General features: G+C 44.7%; 2 long non-coding RNA genes across 4 annotated transcripts; both read left to right on the top strand.

Moving 5' to 3' along the window:
• The first annotated feature begins 662 nt into the window (after positions 1 to 662).
• LOC125524921 lies at positions 663 to 4,594 on the top strand. Of its 3 annotated transcripts, XR_007291055.1 has the most exons (6): positions 663 to 1,112; positions 2,096 to 2,320; positions 2,405 to 2,624; positions 2,694 to 2,771; positions 2,975 to 3,065; positions 4,261 to 4,594. It is a non-coding gene; the product is annotated as an uncharacterized LOC125524921 (long non-coding RNA). The 3 variants fall into 3 exon arrangements; XR_007291054.1 differs by having other exon boundaries at positions 2,694 to 3,065; XR_007291056.1 differs by having other exon boundaries at positions 2,393 to 2,624; positions 2,694 to 3,065.
• A 1,226-nt stretch (positions 4,595 to 5,820) lies between these two features.
• On the top strand, positions 5,821 to 8,345 carry LOC125523600. The gene is made up of 4 exons (XR_007290301.1): positions 5,821 to 6,459; positions 6,831 to 6,940; positions 7,030 to 7,905; positions 8,023 to 8,345. It is a non-coding gene; the product is annotated as an uncharacterized LOC125523600 (long non-coding RNA).
• Positions 8,346 to 9,580: the final 1,235 nt, after the last annotated feature.

Raw genomic sequence — 9,580 nt, 5'->3', positions numbered from 1 at the left:
CACCTGAGCTGCCTACCTGCCTATATGGCGCTGCATGCATCGCTGGTCTGGGTGCGTGTCGAAGCGAGGCGAAGCGACGACGGACGGGACGGGCCTCGTTCCCATCCCCGATAAAGCTAATGGACACCTACCTAGCGCATTTAATGCACTTTGTCTCGTAATGTTGTGCGATAAGCTCGCGCACTGTAGGCCTTTCCACCTCCTGTGTCCCACTGTGGCAACCCCTTTTTCCTATAAAAGGAGGCCTGAGGCGACCAGGAGAGGGATTTGGCTTTTTGGGACGGCACAGCCACCACTACACCACAACACTTAATTGGGGGCAATTAATTGCCGGGAGAATTATGTGAATAAGGGCAAAAGATCTGCCGGGAAGCTTGTTACTGCCGGTAGAAGTACTTCAGGGCAGAAAACTGCCGGTACAACCTGATGAACAAGGGCCCATAAACTGCCGGTAATCATGTGCACATTAAAGGGCGCACTATCTGCCGGGATAACCAAACCATGGCCCATTAACTGCCGGGGACTGTATTTTGGCGGGCGACCAAAATGATATTGGGCCAAAGTCGCGCGGTAGCGAGGGAAGGCCCGCGAGAGGCGAAAATTTTGGCACCGAACGAAATATACACTCGGCCCCAATCTCCCAGACTCCTCTTCCAAATCGCCCCCAAATCGAGTCTTTTGTGCCCTCGCCGCTGCCCCCCAAACGCGATCTGCCATCGCCGCCGCCCCCAACCATCACCCCTCGCCACCGCTCCCAACCATCACCCTCGCCGCCGCCCCGCAACCACCGCCGCCGCCGACTACCCTCCACTCCGACCACTGCCGCAGTCGCCCCCAGCACCCCACCTTGGCGCCGCCGAGCACCAACTATCACGGATCTAAGCCCCCGCCTGCCGGCCCAGTTGCCGAGCCACTCAATCGCCGACCACCATCCTTGACCGAACGATCCATCGCCACGACCCTACTCCGCGAGCTTCCTTGCCCGAGCAGCAGTTGTCACCGGAGCATCGAGCGAGGCCGCCTCCTCTATGTGACTACGTCCTCTGCCCCAAGCAGCGGACCGTCCGTCCCCTCCTACGAGCAACCCTACCTCCTCAACGTCCTCTCCCTTGGTAACGCTAGCTCCTCTACTTCCTTTCCCCAACCTAGAACATTTGATAGGTTAGATTTCTTTGCTAACTTCTGTTTTTATTTAGTGTGTAGCAATTTTAGTCATGACTCATGAGATGCAGTGTATTGACCTGAAGCTTCGATTGTCTAAAATCTAGCCAGATATTCCATAATATTATTTGTATTCTTAGGTAATTTGCCGACCAGTACCACTGCCCTGTCTGTTGATTGCTCACATTGCTCATCTGATGGACATGGGCGCATTGGATAATTCGAATCCGTGGCAGCCCCTGTCGTTTGTGGGCCGTGCAGTGGGATTTCATGTTTGAAATTCGTCTTCTCTTTTTCCATCAATTTGGCTTGGAGATTCGTAGATGTTGATCCAGGGCACACGACCTACTGTGCGACGGCCGTGCTTGCGATGGGATGGCGTGAGCCCAGTCCCGTCACACCATACGCCGTCACGCCATAGTTGTTTACTTTTTTCTGAATTGTTCGGGCAATATATGAGATATTGGTGCTCATGTGAGTACCATTATATCCTGCTTAATTAGAGGTTCTTGTTTCCAAGAACAAGATTGTGCGTGTTGGTTAATGGAAGTTAAGTTGCTGCACACTTTAGCGTTTATAAGATACAATTTGCTTGGGTGGTTTCTAAGACGGACGTCGATATCATGTGAGTACCGCTCTATATATGTTTTAGGGATTCTTGTTTCCAAGCTGAAAGATTTTGGGCATTGATTTAGTGGAAATTTAGGTTTTGGCTAGTTGCACACTTTACAAGTTGTGTCAGATAGTAGCAAAGTCAGCTTACAAATAGAACTTCCATTTTTTTTACTGTCTACACCACTACACAGGATGTTTGTGTCTCCAGGAATAGAACTGCGGAACACCCTAAAATGGGGAAATACAGTAATAGATTTTGGTAGTCTCAGAATTCAGACATGCCATCAATAATTGATACACTTTCGTTTGTGATGAGCAGGTGTTGTTTGAGTATTACTAATTTGCAAGACTGATCATCAGAGCTAGCAGCAGTGAAAGTAAACTGCATCTTTCGATGAAGTTGACGACGACAGCTACGGATACAAAACGGGGAAAAAGAATACATTATGGAGACTATGCAATGCTTTCTATTTGCTAGAGACAACCTCCCCAACGACGTGTACCGTGAGTTTCTCAAGACCATGACCGAGGTTTGGAAAAACTGGTATGTATGTTCTGAATAAGTTGTCTCTATCAGATGTCGATATGGTTACCTTGTTGATCACATTCATACAAGTCCCAACTGCAGGGCTGACCCTGATGGTGAAATAAGGAACATCTGCCCTGAAAACTGCATAGAGACGGCGTTGAAGCTATTCTCGGGCTGGGCTACAGTTAAGCAGAGCTTCCTGAACTTTACTGAAGGCCATAGCCCCATCGAAGGCAATGACAATGTCGATGCTGATGTTGAAGCCGTTGTTGTGTACCCCTTGCTACATGAACCAATGGATTTTCTTTCCAGGTTGAAGGTGATGAAAAAAATCTCATGGTAGCTCCTTCTGTTCGCCTGTGGATGCTAACTTGATCTTTTTTCTCAGAACTAGGCCCAGTTCTAATTGATTGGCGGGTTCCCGGTGTGGTCTTTTACTTGCTATGTTGCGTCGCTTGAGGAAAGAGTGAGTAAAGATGCTGAAAGAAGGTGTCTGTAATTCTACTTGAATCATTGGCAGCAATTTTGTCTGGGTTGCTCCTTCTGTACTTACTAGAGTGGTTGTATTTACTACTGTATTGTGTATTCCAACTTCTATTTAATTAGGTTACTCTAGCTTAGCTCTTTTCATTTTCACAAGGTGGTATTTAATAATCTGTCTGGGTTTAGTGTCACCTATTGTAGGGCTCATTATCTACATCCTCTCCCTAGGCAGCACTGCCTCCTGTACTTCCTTGCCCCAACTGAGAGCATTTGTCAGGTGAGATGCATTTGCAAACTTCTACCCCTTTTTCTTCTGAGCAGTAACTAGAATGAGTTCAACAAGTTTTTAGTTTATGGCACTGCAGTTGTGAAGATAATGACTAAGTATCAAACATGTTCCCTAGAATGTACTGCTAGTATCTTTGACATCCTGTTTATGCTGAAGAGATCTTCCATGGCAGCAAAATGGATGCTACAACTACAAACTAAATTAGCGAAGCCTTGTAGGGGTACTAAATTCAAATCTTTGCGAAAAATGGTTTTTGTTCTGTGTCACTTATCTCCATTTATCGATCAATGGGAGAAAAGCAGCTAGCTAGAGAACCTCTTTCTGTCTCTTTTAGGGAAACTGGTCAAAAATGAACAAGAGATGAATAGATAAAGTTAGACACAGACAAACATATATTGATGGAGTAAAGCAATTAATAGAGTTTGCTTTTACCCGTTCAACAAAAATGCGACCTCAAGCAAGCTGAGGAGGTAAAGTAAGTGTGTCTCTTGGATATTGCTATGTTATACTCCCTCCGTTCACAAATATAAGGTATTCTGGATATTTCAATATGCACCACATACGGCCTAAACTGAGTGAACAAACACACTATAAAACGTGTCTGTATACACCCAATTCACAAAGAAGTTAAAACATCTTATATTTGTGAATGGAGGGTGTACTATTTATATGCATATTTCTCTTGGCCATTGTTATATGATATCATTTCTATTTTTCTTTTTGCTGCTTATTTGTTTTGGTTGATTTTTCACCTGTGAATATCATTTAGGACGTAACTTTCACCTTTTATTTTTTCTGGTTCTTCAATTTTGTTTTGTGCATTCTTTCTTTTATTATTCTAGGTTGAATCTATCGTATGACATCCGAAACTTCACTGATAAAATTAGTGTAATATGTTCCTTTGGGTGCACTTGGAGTGTACGGTTTTGTAAATCAAGTAACAATGGTACAGATTCTTGTGTTGCCATATTTGCCCATGGAAGATTTTTGTATGTGAAGTGCAAATAGTTTCTGCTTGATCTAATTATGTCTGTAATAATCATTACTTGTTGTGATGATTAAGTGTTGCACATTTAGAAGAATTTTATGCTAATGAGTTAAACTGCAACACATCGACATCTATAATATGTTGATTTAAAATCTGAGACGACAACACCAATTTTGAGTTTATGATTTGTTGCAGGTTGATGGAGGTTCGGAAGATCTACAAGTTGCTGTAGGTTTGTAAGATCTACATGTTGCTGGAAGTTTGTAAGATCTACAAGTTGTTGCTGGATGTTTGGAAGATCTACAAGTTAATGGAGTGATAATATATACATATGTAATATGCTTTGTTTGTTGAACCTTGAGACATTGAGTTTTACACTGCATTTTGGTGGTTGTTTCAGAACACAAGTCATTGTATGCTCATTTTGGTTGTGGCATGATTTCTTACATTTCCTTTGAGGCACAATGTCCTTGTATATGGTTGGTACATGCATGCATAAGAAACATATATTTTTGGTCTGTTTATTTTATTGAATGAGGCCTTGTGTAATTTGATTGAATTGTATGTATAAGTTGTGTGATCTGTCACGACTGTTTGAACACAATGATTTTGGATACTAAATTAGGGATATACTGCCCAGAACAATTGAGATTGCTTGTGAAAAACACGTCATGGCATATTACCTGCCAGGAAAATGTGCTTGTGCAGGCAGTTTCACTGCCAGTAAACTATAGTTCCTATGGTAGGATGAATCTGCCGGCAGATACAATGGCCGGGGCAGATAAACGCCGGGGATTGTTTATCTGCCGGGACAAGAAATCCCCGGCAGCCGTTGTCGTGGCAGTTCTATCTGCCGGGAGAATATCTGTCCTGGCAGTTTATCTGTCGTCTTAAGTGCGTTCTCCCGACAGATTATATGCCGTTGCATCGGTGTTGTGGTGTAGTGCACTGTAGCTAGTTCAAAAAGCTCAAGAACACTAAATACATCCACCAAAGCAGGACTAGGGTTTTACGCATCCTCGCAGCCCGAACCTGGGTAAACGATCCGTGTGCTAGCTCCTAAACCTGCTCTTCTCACGACCCTGCACCCGCCGACCATAGAAGGGATCCCAGTGATCCCATAGGTGTCATTCCCACCGACACGCCGTAGTAGTCGTAGTCTGCAAGTAGATCGAGTTTTAGTTTCTTCTGCGGTGATGCATGCCGATTTCGTCTGTAGTTTGAAGGATTTTCCTGTAGATCTAGCCGTAGATTCATCTATGTGCGGATTCTGTAGGATCTGTAAGTTCTAGAGTCGAAAGCACGAACTTCATCATGTAAATCAAAAGCATTATGAAATGTTCTGATTATTACCGCAGTGATTACGTAGATCTAATTAGTGCATGTTGTCTGGTTGCTTCAAGTGTAATTTCATCTCATTAAACACATCTTTTAGTGGAAAAAATGTTTCACAGAATTAAGCTCAAATGTAGCATACCAAACAACATACAACCCATTAACAGTCGCTACAATGGCGCCCTCTGGTTGCCTCCACGTGTCTTTTACTGTGCTGGTTTTACTGTGCAAAATGAGAGAGAAAAGAAACAGAAAATGCATCGATACAAGGACCAGCGATGGAAACCCCTAGACTATCATTTCCCCAGTCCCGCCGCCGCACGCTCTCCCTCTCATACCCCGCGCGCCCTCCCCTCGGTCTCTCCGCGCCCCCCCCGGCCCCCCTCTCCTCCCGCCCCCCCCCTCCCCAGCCTGCTCCCACCTCTCCACCTCCAAGCCCCTGCTTCCGCACGTCATTCTTCTCCCGTCCTCGCGTCGTCGGTCTGGAGGCTAGAGCTCGCGGCCGACTCCCCCGTTCGCCATTTGCCACGCCTTCAGATCTGAACTCGCCCGCGATGACGGTGATTGGTGGATGAGAGCCGAGTCCTGAACGGGAAGCAGCGCCCGTCCCTGTCCCACTGCCGTTGGAGATGCAAGGATTGCATCGGCCATGCCGCAGCAGCTCGGTGGCTGCCACTGCTTCACATCCCCATCGAGTCGGCGAGTCGCCCTCTGTCGGGCCCATGGAATCGGCTCCCACGACTACAAGTTCTTCCTCGGCCTATTGTAAACCATGGTTCTTCTCAAGCGCGGGCTAAGGTGGCACCATGGCTCATGCCAAGGAGGCGGCAGCGACCTGCAAACCCTGCAAGCAGCAGTAACACGACATGTCTCCATCCATCCATTCCTTCCTATACGCCCTGAGAATTTTGACTGCCTTTTTTCTAGTATCCAGGCTGGTATTTCTCCAGGGCGTAGCTGGACTCCCCTCCCAGGATCTCACTCCACCACGGGGCCTTCCTGCTGCGAGTCTCTCTGGACGGGAGCTACAACGCCCGTCTCCATCTCACCTTAGTCAAGGTACAATTTCGACTATGTTCTTAAACCATTGTTCTTTTCATGTACTAGGAGTGGTAGCAGCATATAGTCTTTCTTCTATACGTTATATGAAATCTGAAAGAGCATACCAATTACGAGAATTGTAAAGACACAGTGAATAAAAAGAAAAGTAACCATCAGCGTCACACCAAGGTATTCAAGTAGGGAAGCATAGGTCTGACCATTATGATTTACCAGCCATCTGACTAGGTAGAAAGAACCTACCAATACGACTTTGACCACCCTGAAGTAAAACAAGTTCAAGATTATAGAAGTTTCTTAGTATTCCTAGATTGCATTATAGGTCGTATCAATTTTCTCTGATGTGTAGGACTTTACCTCTGTTTATATAGATATGTATAGAACTTGGAAAGGACTTGCGAGCTGGGAGAATTTGGGAAAGGACGTTGGGAAGATAACCAGGTTTTCAGTTGTGGAGGAACATGACAATTTGAACCAACTAGTAAGATATAAATTTAGTTTCTCTTTAGTTCTTTTGTACGTTTATAGAAATAATGACTTATGCATTGGAAATTGCATGTCTTTATTCAGAGATGCAAGGGCATGCTTCACATGGATTCATACACAATAAAATTTGGGAATAAATGGTTTTACCTGCCGATGGCATCAGAGGAGCAGCTGCAAGCGCCGAGTGAGTAATTTTCCTTTTGCTCGCATGTGTCATGTGGTCACTTGAAACGGAGTACTAGCTCTGCTTGCAAGTGTTAGAACTTCAGGTTTTTGGCTGAACATTCAATTGTGGCCCAATTTTATTGATCCTCATGATTTGGAGATCCAGTCTGCCTTGTCAGTTTGGAATCATAAGATGCATGCACGCTGCAACCTTCCTGCTTATCAATTCCTCATGGTCAGCTCTTCTGAACATATTCCTCATGATAGAAATGGCTGGTATACATGCCGGCGCGCCCATCCGTGTGTTCAAGACTGGCTGATTCACACCATGGCTGGTATACATGCTGGGATGCCTCTCCCTTCTGAATCATAATTTCATGAAATGTTGTCAAATGCAAATAGTCAGTGTATATTATTTGGCTATTTAATTTTCACACACATTTTCTTATTGATCTATCCAGTCATAAGAGCAGGTATATTTGTATGAGCATCAGATTGTACTAACATTTATGGAAGGGACAATGTTTTAAATTTCTCAAGAAATTAATTTTTATGCATAGGCCATTGAAATAGTACCATGATCTGAATTTTTATTAGCAATCACATGTTATACCTTGATGCAAGTTTGGGAGGGTTGAAGCTATTGGATCTAGACGAGCTCCTCATGTTCCAGATTGCCATGGATAAATTGTTCCATGTATTCGTGCAGATGTGTACACACAAGCTGACCAAACACAAGCTAACCAAAAAGAGCAAAAAAGGGGTGCACACAACATGTCCGCTGGTTAATAACAAGTGAGCAGGGGTGCGGTTTATCTTTGTATGTAATGTACTATGTATCTGATGGTAATTACATGGGTACACTCTTTCAAGGTCTTGGCATGGTTTGTTAATGCTTGGGTGATTTCTCAGGTCAAGAGGGGGCTATCCAAGGACGAGAAAGCTGGGAAGCTCGCATTGCAGCTTTGGCTTAAGCTATGAGCACTTTTTCGTCAGAGAAACTGTAGTTTGATGTTTTGGCCAAGCAATGGGCTGTTGTACCACAATGGTGTTCCTAATTGTTCGCTCTTCCATATAGAAGCTCTGAAACAAAATGAGATGGCCTGAAATTAAGGGTAATGCTTTTGATATCTTGAGAAAACATATTCATGGAATATAAGTAGAAGGTAGACTGTAGACTGATCATTACTATCTTGTACTCCTCCGGCCTTTTTTACTCTGCATATAAGGATTGTCTGAAGTCAAACTTCGTAAAGTTTGATCATATTTATATAAAATAATATTAACATATGTAATGCTAAATTTATACAATATGAAAATTAAAGTCACGACGCATCCAATGTTGTTGATTTCACATTCTAAATGTTTGTATATTTTTCTATAAATTTGGTCAAGGTTTACGAGGTTTGACTTCAAACAAATCTTCTATGCGAACTAAAAAGGACCGGAGGGAGTACATATACAGTTAAACCAGCTGCTCCGAGAGGGGATGTTCAGGATAATGACGGCGAGGAGCAAGTCGGCATTTGTGATGCTTCGCCGGAGCTATTCCAGCTCTTCCAAAGGCACAAGGAGAGCCTAAAGTCAGGGTACGTTCAATCGAGTACACTTGTTTCTCCAAGAATTTGTATAGTCATTAGAAGTCCAAAGAACGAGTCAAGCCAAAGATATGAAATGGAACACATTTGCGCACAGGGAAGCGTGTCAGGCTGTCCTACGAGAAGAAGGTCGCACAACTGAGGATTCAGGACGACAACAGTGTGGAGCTGTTCGCCATCGAGAGGACCAAGGCTGCCATCAGGGACATCCGGACCAAGCTCAACATCTCCCTTGCCTCCGTCAACACCGGCGACCGACTCTACAAGCATGATGAATGCTGCCATCGCTTGCTTTTGAGCACCTACAAGTTACCCTGTTGCATGTAATCTCTAAGACTGCCACTCATCAGTCTTGCATGCGCCTGTTAATACCAGGGCTATAACAATTTTTATGTGTATATACTCAGTTCTGCTTTTCCCCCCTCTGTTTTAATTGAATTCCTTCATAAAGCAAGTTGATTAGTACATAGAGCAGCATGAAAGGTACGAGTCTACCTAGCAACGCCCAAGCTTCCGCTCAGGCGGCGCGCCACGGGCGCGCCCCAACCACCAGTCTCTTATATATTGCATCTCTTGTGCACTCATAGCGTACATCCCATCAAACATACATCTGAATTCATCTTTACACTAGCTCAACCAGGCTAAGCTCACCCAGGATCCCCCATGCGATGCAGGCTAAAGCTACCCGGGCTACCAAACACCCCTTAAGAGAAAAGCCTGCAATATACCTGGCCATGGGCAGCCCGGCCCGGAAGACCCGAAAAGCCCGACCGAACCTTGCCCACGGGCCAAGCCTGGGCCTAGATTTTGAGCTTAATGGCCGGGCCAGGCTCAGGCCCGTCGTATTTGCAGTTTAGGGAAGAGACCCGGCC

Source organism: Triticum urartu, chromosome 7, assembly GCF_003073215.2.
Source record: "Triticum urartu cultivar G1812 chromosome 7, Tu2.1, whole genome shotgun sequence".
NCBI classification, from domain to species: domain Eukaryota; kingdom Viridiplantae; phylum Streptophyta; class Magnoliopsida; order Poales; family Poaceae; genus Triticum; species Triticum urartu.
This window is presented reverse-complemented; position numbering and strand designations above follow the sequence as displayed.